This window comes from Harmonia axyridis, chromosome 3 (genome assembly GCF_914767665.1).
Source record: "Harmonia axyridis chromosome 3, icHarAxyr1.1, whole genome shotgun sequence".
Lineage (NCBI taxonomy): Eukaryota > Metazoa > Arthropoda > Insecta > Coleoptera > Coccinellidae > Harmonia > Harmonia axyridis.
Window position 1 is genome coordinate 37,665,786 of NC_059503.1, and position 10,353 is coordinate 37,676,138.

At 32.0% G+C, this 10,353-nt stretch overlaps 1 long non-coding RNA gene across 1 annotated transcript; it reads left to right on the top strand.

The window, feature by feature from the left end:
• The first annotated feature begins 6,455 nt into the window (after positions 1–6,455).
• Positions 6,456–9,269, top strand: LOC123674509. Its single transcript, XR_006746670.1, has 3 exons — positions 6,456–6,713; positions 6,901–6,978; positions 7,046–9,269. It is a non-coding gene; the product is annotated as an uncharacterized LOC123674509 (long non-coding RNA).
• The last annotated feature ends 1,084 nt before the right edge of the window (positions 9,270–10,353 follow it).

Sequence of the window (10,353 nt, forward strand, 5' to 3'; positions counted from 1 at the left end):
TTGTGGTGATATTGAACTGTAAAACGCATACTCAACATTGATGGTTTTTTCGATATTTTCAATTCAGCTCTCGATTATCCAAAAAGCCTCCAAAAGCCCTTTTTTTCATCAAAATTTCAAATTAATGTAAAGAACGAAAGGAAATTTTTTCCAAAAATTCAATAGCTACTTCTTGTAGAGAATTCATTCAAGATTTCAAAACATTCCTTAAATTTTCTTTGCAATCATCGATTGGTGAGATATAGATTGTTAAAGACAAAAAGGTTATTTTCAATTCAAAATTCGATATTTCAGCGAGAAGTGCTTGCATCGAAATTTTGGAAGAAGGATAGTGAAGCTGAATGAACAAGTTATCTCATTCATGTAGTGGTCAAGTTGGAAAAAAAATTTCAAAGTCTGTATGCCAAAAATGAATTGGGTACACGTTGCTTGAAACATTTTTTCATCATGAGATCTCTAAACTATAAACTTCAAGCTCAAAATGATTTTTTTCAAATCGAGATTGACCATTGTTATCGAAAATAGAGCCATTTAAAAAAACCGCTAAAAATTTCGAATTTTATTTTGATCCTTTAATTTATTCCACTAGTGTATAATACAATGTTATTATTTCATGTGTACCCCTATTCATTGATAATATGAATATTAGTCCGGGAGCCAGTAACAGATATACATGATCAAGTTCCTCTCCAACGGTAATTAGTAGAATGCATTAGATAATAGTAATAAAAAACCTCGTGAACGTCAGCTACGACTCGGCTGGAGGGGGGGGGGGAAGCTGGAGAGCGGCGGCAGCCCCCCAAACACGAAGAAAAAAAATACATTCAGTCATTTGCTCCCAACCGAAAATTTATCAAATTGTAGCTTACCCAATATCTAGACGAAAAAATACAATTAGCTGGCTATAGCATAGTGTATTATACGTCAGCTGGTGCCTCAAACATGAAAAAAAATATTTTCAATGATTTCCTCTTAAACAAAAATTTACCGGATGATAGCTTATATGCAACTATGGATAAATATATATGTCAACTGGCTGTATCTTGGTGGAAAAACCGTCAGCTGATACTTTGAAAGTTATTACGTAGAAGTTAAGCGGATGCATCTATTGCCCATTTAAATGCATCAGCTGACCAGGTTTCCCTCGACATACTGCTAGCTGATTTTTTTATTTATCACAGCAGTATATTAACAATCAGCTGAAAATTGAAAATGAATGAAATGACGTATCTTTAATTATTCTCATTATTTCTAAAGATCCAAGCATCACATGCCAGTGTTACATAGAAAATAGTTTGAGAGGAAATCATTGAAAATATACAGGGTGAGTCTTTGACTTGTACATATATTTTAACCGTAGATTCTTGAGGTCAAAAGAAACACTTTTTTCATTTACCATTTTTTCCGATTCGGCTCGGTTGAAAAGATATGGCCATTTTAAGTTTTCATAATGAGCTATGCCGAACCTGGAAATCAGCCCACTGAAGTTTTTCCAAGCATAAATTTATACCATTTGAACTTTGGAAATGGGTTACTATATTAGCAAAACAAGCATAAACTCACTTTTTCCATTCCCTTTGGTGACCGAAGTATTATTTTCAATATAATAAATGCGTTATAGCAATTTCGTGAGAGATAAATATGTTGATTATTTTTCTCTTGATGTCTATTTTATATTCGATAATAATAAAAAATTCAGCTTGCAACCACCCATATTAAATCTGATATTCATATCCAATCATTTATTTTCGCTTTTTCACCTCTTTTCGTACAAGAGTTAACAATTCATATAACCTTTAATTTTCATAAAGGTAAATAAACATAAATGATAATCATCTGTGGACTTTCCACGTTGCCAAGTTTACAGTCACAAAACACTATAATGACAAAAAACCTACAGAATAATAAGCTAAATCTATGTACATATGAATACTAATCATCTCGCATCTGTAATGTTATGTTTAAAGGTTATGTTATGTTTTGTCAATAAAATTCAAGAAACCCAACAAACGGTTGAAGTTTTGTACATTACTAGAAATTTGGGCTAATTGAGTATATTTTGTTATCTAGAGGTCAGCAAAAAAGTGGTATTCAAACCAGTGTTCAATTTGAATTCTTATTATCATGGAATCAGTGAGAAAAGTTTTAAATTTTTAGGGTAGCAAGAAGTGTAAGAACGCTTGCATTTTGGATTGAATGAACCCAGAATACTTTATCTAAGTACCTACACAATAACTTAGCTCGAAAATGAAAAGGCAGTTTCATGAATGGATTTATGTGGAAGATGGAATCACCTCTGTATCACACAGAGGTAATTTTGTGATGGAAAAATTCCGATTTTATCTTGTTAAAAATAACAGTAGTATGAGAAGGAATAAATAATTTCCAGAAGGAAATGAATTTTTTTCCTTTTTCATCCTAGAAGCTTATAAGTTCCATGAATCTTCAATATTCCATTATTGATTAATTATTGATCTTGATTTGTATTAAAAATGAAATGGTGGTATTCAATATGAATATCCACTATTGAATATTCTGCTTCTTTCAACTCACTGAAGTTTTTTATTTATTTTCACGTTAAAACAATTTTGGCCCTCTTAAAAGTATGTCAATCAAATGTTCTAGGATGAAATTATCGAATAGCAAATGGATAGAAGTATTCAATCACGTAAAAATGAAATTTTAGGATGTATTGTTATGTATCGATGAAAGCTCAGAAGACTGGAAGAAGATTATAGTAATGTTTGGCAGCAGCAGTTTTTAATGGGATTTCATATCTTGATTGGTGTTATTTTATAAGCAGCCTAGTTTGTGAAAATTCACTTGAAAATGAGTTTCGATCAGAATTATTCAAAATAGAATATTAACTTTAATGAAATATCTTCATATTATAGGGCTGTGCCAAAGCTCAGTAATTTGTTATCATGAGAATATTTGAAATCCTTTTCTTCTTAGTGTTCACTAATGCCAATATTCTGTCTGAAAATTTGATACCCAATAGGTAACTCCAAAAAATGCTCTTGAGTACTTTCGATAATAAAGAAGCAATTAGTCTTTCCTTAATATTATCAATGGTATAATCAACATCTTCGAAAATTTTATTTTCCTGAAGATGGTAAAATGGTATTCGGCTAGAAAAAAGGAAGTACAACGTACAAGTAAATTTACTTGTTTGTTATCGAACAGATAAACTGAAAATATTATGAAACTTCCCAACAATTATGTAATCTTTTTTTTTTGTTTTCACATATCAACTACATGTAAAATAAATTTTGAATTCTTGTTAGGTATACCTTTTTTTCAAAAGTACTCAATAAACTGAAGCTTTTGATAAACTTATCGAAAGATTAACAGTGACTTGAAATCATGTATTATTGCCAAATCCACTCTTTTACTATAAATCCAGTGCCCCACAGTAGGTATACAACATTCAAAGCAATTTGAAATAAACATTTTTCATTACTGAAACAAAAAAATGCATATCAAAAAACAAGAATTGAAGTACAAACTACCATAATAATAAATTGTCTTTATTTTCATTTAATTTATAAATAACCAGGTTTAACATTTTTTACTCTTAAACTTCTTACGTAGATTCATTTAGCAGATGTATTGTGCGAAATAAAAAACATTCAATATTTAGCCAATAATTATTAAATTAGGCCTGCCATTATTCGAGTTTATTCTCAATGATTCCTGATCTCAGATGTATTCATTATATTATTATAATATCTATAAACCAAGGACAGTAACTACAAACTATGTGTATGCCTTAAAATATCAATAGCTATTGGTTCTGAAACATATGGATTGGATCAGTACATGTACTAGATAATAGGATAGGATCTGGGTTAATGGTGAAATCAGTGACTTTTAAATTATTTTTCAGTACATCAATGAGTATGAAGTTTGAATAAGTATTCATTACAGAACTAGTGCTTCACTTATTCAAGTAGTTGAATTTATCAACAGAATCATTGTATTGTAGATTTTTGGTTATTTCAATTAATCAATTTACTTTTCCATTCATTATATGGAAAAATTATCCTTATGAAATCATGAGCACCTCACAGCAAACTGTTTCCGGTTGGATTTAATTTGAAGGGGTTCAAGATTCTCTTTAAATACAGGTCATCTGAAACTTCTCTGTATCTAGTGGGCAATCATCTTCACGAAATAAATCACGAAGGAAAATCGTCGTCCAATTAAATTCATTATGGTGTTTTTCTGAATGATTCGATGAATTATTAGGAGATCTGAAAAAATACAATAATTATTCAATATATTATTTATATTATATAACTTAGTAACTCACTTACGCCGAACTATGTTGTTTCTTATTGAAACATAAAATATTTTCGAATCAAATATCGAATTATTCATTTGTTTGCCAAACATAACCACACTTCTTCGAGATTTCTCAAATTTTCAGTTTGGCCATGCGCATAGAGTAATAATCTCTGAGGCCATGCGCAATAGTTCAAATCGTTCATAACATACGGTAATCTAGCATATTATGACTTATTTTATTATACAAAATTCGATTTAACATTTCGGATGATACTAATTATTACATTTAATGAAATTCATAATAAAATAAATTTATTAATTCATAAATTTGATGGTTTGTTTAAAAAATTATTCGAGATTCTTCTATGTTGATCGGTCATGCGCATAGAATGATCCGAAAACAATTGAAATTCGAATTTATGGTATCATGATTTCTGTTGCTCTGTTTAATGTAAATGATAAGTATTAAGTGTGTTTAGTTTGTTAAGTGATACCTAAGTGCGTTTAATTTGTTAAGTGTTAAGTGTGTTTAGTTTGTTTAGTGTAAGGTGTCTGTTTAGTGTAAAGTGTTTGTTTGTGAAGTGTGTTAAGTGGAAATTAGCAGAATGTATTCTAACCAGGAGATGGTAGATATGTTGGAATGCTATTTCACAAATGGAAAAATAGCGAGAAGAGCTAAAGAAGCTTATGAAAGGCTGTTTCCAAATAGGAGACAGCCAAATGAGAGAACTTTCGTAAGGATTGTTCGAAGATTGCGTGATCATGGAATTGAATTTTCTCTAATTCTGTGGTTATTCCGTTCATTCTTCCACATCTTGTAGAACAAAATCGTGCGAGAATATATCAGAAACGCACAGTTTTCATGGTTATATTTCATTATTCTATGTTGGTACTCCGAACTTTCCGCCACGGCTTTATCTGTCAATTCATCAATTTGCCTTAAAGAAATCAGTTCTGCCAACCAACATTTTTCAATGCAAAAATCACTAAATTATATTAATGGAAATATTTCATCAATTTCAATGAAAATGCAATGAATTAGAGAAAATAATGTATAATACTCGTACAGAAGGCTCATTCTACCACTCGTTCATTCCAAAACTCGCCACTTCGTGGCTCGTTTTTGAATTTTGAACTCGTGGAAGAATATCAATGCCTTCTGCACTTGTATTATAAATAACTATTCTCAATGGGTGAGCTTATTCAAATCACTTTATTTTCAAACTAAGTCGGCTGGTTTCCTCACTTGTCAATGCAAATTCAGTGTTTCAATCCATGATTTTTGACCTGACAACGTAGCAAATATTCATTTCTGTGTCTTTTCTATCAGAGTTGCAATTAGCCAAAGTACCCAATTTTTTGAATTTCACAGATTTTTTTTTTTTTTTAAACACATATTACTCGAAAACGGCTCAATATACGAGAAAATATGAAGAATACTTTTATTTTTCAAATTAGCTAAATATCCTTCAATGAACGTCCTAGTTACTTTTAAGAGTTCGGTTCTTTGAATTTCTGGTATTTTTATAGGATGAAGTGTTCATAATGAAGAAACGGGGAGATGTGGATAAAATTTTGTGTACGGAGAAGATTCATCACATACATGAAAAACTATATCCCGAAATTCATTTTTTTCTATACAACCATTTCCGAGATATAACGGAAAATGACATATTTTTATCGATTTTCAACAGCCTGTATCTTTTTAACCGGGCCGAATCGGAAAAAATGGTAAATGAAAAAAGGGTTTCTATTGACCTCAGGAATCTTCGGTTGAAATATATGTACAAGTCAAAGACTCACCCTGTATATATTTTTTTTCTTGTTTGAGGCACCATCTGACGTGTAATACACTATGCTATAGCCAGCTGATTGTATTTTTTCGTCTAGATATTGGGTTAGCTACAATTTGACCAATTTTCGGTTGGGAGGAAATGTCTGAATGTATTTTTTTTTCTTCGTGTTTGGGGGGCTGCCGCCGCTCTTCCCCCCCAGCCGAGTCGTAGCTGACGTTCACGAGGCTTTTTATATTATCTGATGCATCTCACCAAGTATCTTTCGAGAAGAAATGATCAACCAAATTTGTACCTGGCTCCCGGAATATATCTGTTAATCAATATCACGATTCTGAAATTTATGCTGAGTGTTGTATGGCGCAAGAATACTTCAGGTTTCCCCCGCAAAATGTAAGTATGGTACATAGAAGTGTGAATAAAATTACAATGTGAGCGACATGTGGATTTTACCACATTTTGGATATATCATTTCAGTACGAAGTATGTTCTTCCAATGGAAAACGTAGACGCACAAAATATCGGTTTTGCAACAGAGCACTCCGTCCACAACAGGATGATATCCAGAATGAACCTTCTGAATCTGAAGCTTCTCCATAGAAGGTTGATGTGAATTTCAACTTAAATACAGTGAGTTTCTCATACCTATTTGGTCATGAGAGAAATGTTTTGAATATGTGATGCACTCCGTTTGTTATTATCGATATTTTACAAGAATCAATCAAGAACACCAAAATACTGGATGAATATTATATATTATTCATGATTTATTATAATATATTTTATTATATTATCATATTAAATTTTCGTATTCCAGATTTCAAAGGGCGAATCTTCATTCGATGATGAAGAAAATGATGCTACTTACCATCCTTCTGCAAATGACTTTTCCTCGGTAAGCGCAGTATTCAGTTTCCCTATTTTAATGAATTAATGAACCCATTTCAAGGAAAACTTTTCAGGAAATCTCCAGTTGTTCGCCACAACTTATGTGCACACCACCATCTTCAGAGAGTTCGCCGAGAGAAGAAATTGTATCGGCCATATGGTCCGATCAAAAAGAGGAATCGCCCATATGTGCCGGACAAGAGTCCGAATCAGTGGATATGGACATCAATGTACCCTCTAAAAAGAGCGTATTCTGTGCATTTTGAATCCACCGTCTATAACTTTCCACGTCATTTAGAAAGAAACCACCAAAGTGAACTCGAAGTTCAACAACTACTTGTTCTGCCAACAAAGAGTAAAGAAAAAAAAATGTTTTCTCTCAGAAAAAAGGGGAATTATCTAATGAGCTCACAAAAGACGATACCTGTAAGAAAAGGTGATATAACCACAAATTATTTGCCGTGAGAATACTGTCTGGGCTTTTATTCTTCTAAATATTTATGGAGACATAAAAAATTATGTATTGATAATCCAACCAAAGGTAGTTCTCAAAAAAATTGCAAATCTATCGCACAGAACCATCTACAGCGTCATATAAAAGTGGACGCAAGATTAAGAGCTGAAGTATTTCCCCGTATGCGAGCTGATGAGATATCACTCACAGCAAAAAAAGATCCTCTTATTTGTGCGTTCGGAGCCCGATATCTCAAAACTCACAGAGAAAAACATTTGGTTCTGGTCGCCTCGAGAAAGATGAGGGAATTAGCTCGACTACTGATTGAAATAAAAAAAAATTTAAACATCTATCAAGGATCTATTTAAAGCGCTCAAACCAGAAAACTATGATGTTCTGGTATCAGCCACTGAGACTATCTCGAGGTATGATACAAATAGCCAACGATTTGCATCTCCCACGCTTGCTCTAAATATGGGCACCACTCTGAAACAGCGTTGCGATATAGCTTCGCTTCTTACAAAAAAAAAGTATTTTTTTCCATCAGTACAAACAGGTAATGTCGAATCTGAGATACGAACATTAATACAGTTAATTGAAGGAAATTAGAAGTTTGATGTGTCAAGCCAAGCAGCAAACGATTTGAAGGTTAAGAAAATTTACTGTCGACTAGTTTTACTGAATAGACGACGACCTGGGGAATTTCAACGACTTCCCTTAGAAACTTTCAAAACTGCATTAGAAAATAATAACTGTCAGAGGTATGAAGAATTTTCTGAAGCAATTTCAGAAAATGAAATTTCTAATGAATAAATTCAAACGAATTGTGATTAGAGGAAAAAGAGGTACCTCCTAAGCCAAGATGTTCAAGAGCACTTAAATATAATTTTGTCGTATTGAGACAATTTTGTCAAAAAACCGAATGATCATCTTTTCGCAAATCCGTTCACTGGTAAACCTATTATAGGTTACAAAATATATTGAAACCAGAGGATAACATAGAACAAAGACGAACAGATTTATCTGAGGAAAATAATATCGAAGATGTAATTGAAGACATTCTCCTGATATATCCAAAAAGCAACCCCAAAAATCTCAAAAAAGGAGAAAAAAAGAGTTCTCATTCCTTGGACAACTTCAGAAAAGAAAGTTGTTCTCGAATACTTTGAAACTCATATAAAGAATAAAAGACCTCCAAAGAGGGGAGAGTGTGACGACCTGATTTCAAAAAATAAGGAACTATTTAAAAATAGGAATTGGCTCAAAATAAAAGTGTTTGTTCAAAATCAATACAAAAAGGAATGAAAAAGTCGATAACACTGATAATTTTTTTTGGTTGATATTTTTTGCTCATGTTCGATCTCCTGATTTTTTTTTTCATAATATGTTTAGTTTTTTTTTAATGTTACGTACATGAAGTTATCTTTCATTTTGTGCAAGAAATCAGTTTTCACACATCAAAGTGCATTAATCAATTTCCTAACAACTCAACCACTTCATCCCAGTGCGTTCGAGAGATCCCAAATCGAAAGGTAGCAACGCATTACTGATATAGTGGTTAGTCATCGAGTAATAGTTGAATTAATAATTCGCGGATGTCGGGTGTGGTAGTCAATATCATTGTACAGTTGGTTATAGTTAAATCAATTTTCAATGATTTAACATTTCACGGATTAAAATTATTCATTAACACGTGTAATAGTCGATTTCGTTTTTGTCTATATTTCTCGTCCATGCCTAGATAACCGAACCAAACTATAATAATCAATGTCATTCCTGGATATACAGGTTTTTCAGAGATCCTCACTTAGTTCTGCCTTCAAACACAAATTAGGATAAGAGAGTATCAGATCAAACCAAACTATAATAATCAATGTCATTCCTGGATATACAGGTTTTTCAGAGATCCTCACTTAGTTCTGCCTTCAAACACAAATTAGGATAAGAGAGTATCAGATCATATTTCACTTTTAAATAACAACAAATCAATTTCATATACAATTTTAAAATTCTCTACAACGACAGTTCTAGATTAACCCTTGTAACCTTACAGCTTTTCAGTCGATTCATAGTCCTCTTTTAGCCAAATTATGTTTTACCAATATGCTCAACGAAGTTTTGATGGATTGTAATGGAACAGGCAATTTTGCTATTGAGTGTTCCACAAAAATACAAATCACCGTATCAATAAAGGCCAAGTAGGTATCAGAATCAGTAAAGAAAATATACAAAAACCAAAAACAATTGTACAATAGCAATTCTTGGATATGTCAAATAATGTGTTACTAGTGGAGGAGTATGAAGTTAGTTTCGGAGATGGGAGAAAAATTTGTAAATAGTTGTCTCCTTTTTTTTTTGAAGAATTTTTATTTATATTTGTAGAAAAGAGTTTTATTGTAAATAGTCGTCCCCTTTTTTTGTTAATTTTTTTTATTTATGTTGAAAAAAAATTAAAAGGAAAGAAAAATGAAAAAAATGAATGAAATGTATTTTTGTTGAGAAAAATATTTATTCTTGTACAAAAAAATTGTTTATTTATTTTTTGAATTGTTTCAAATCAATTCAATCCATTGTAAATAGTTGTAAATAGATTTAGATAAATTGTTCAGATATACTCCTGGCTTTGTTATTGATCTCGTTAGCGACTATTTCTTGGAGATAACCGAACCAAACTATAATAATCAATGTCATTCCTGGACATAGAGGTCTTTCAGAGATCCTCACTTAGTTCTGCCTTCAAACACAAATTAGGATAAGAGAGTATCAGATCATATTTCACTTTTAAATAACAACAAATCGATTTCATATACAATTTTAAAATTCTCTACAACGACTGTTAAGGCTGTAGTTACGCCACTGTTTTCCACCCTACTATTTTCTACGTCATCGTCAGATGTGCGATCTCGAGGGGAGACCGACCACCGGTCC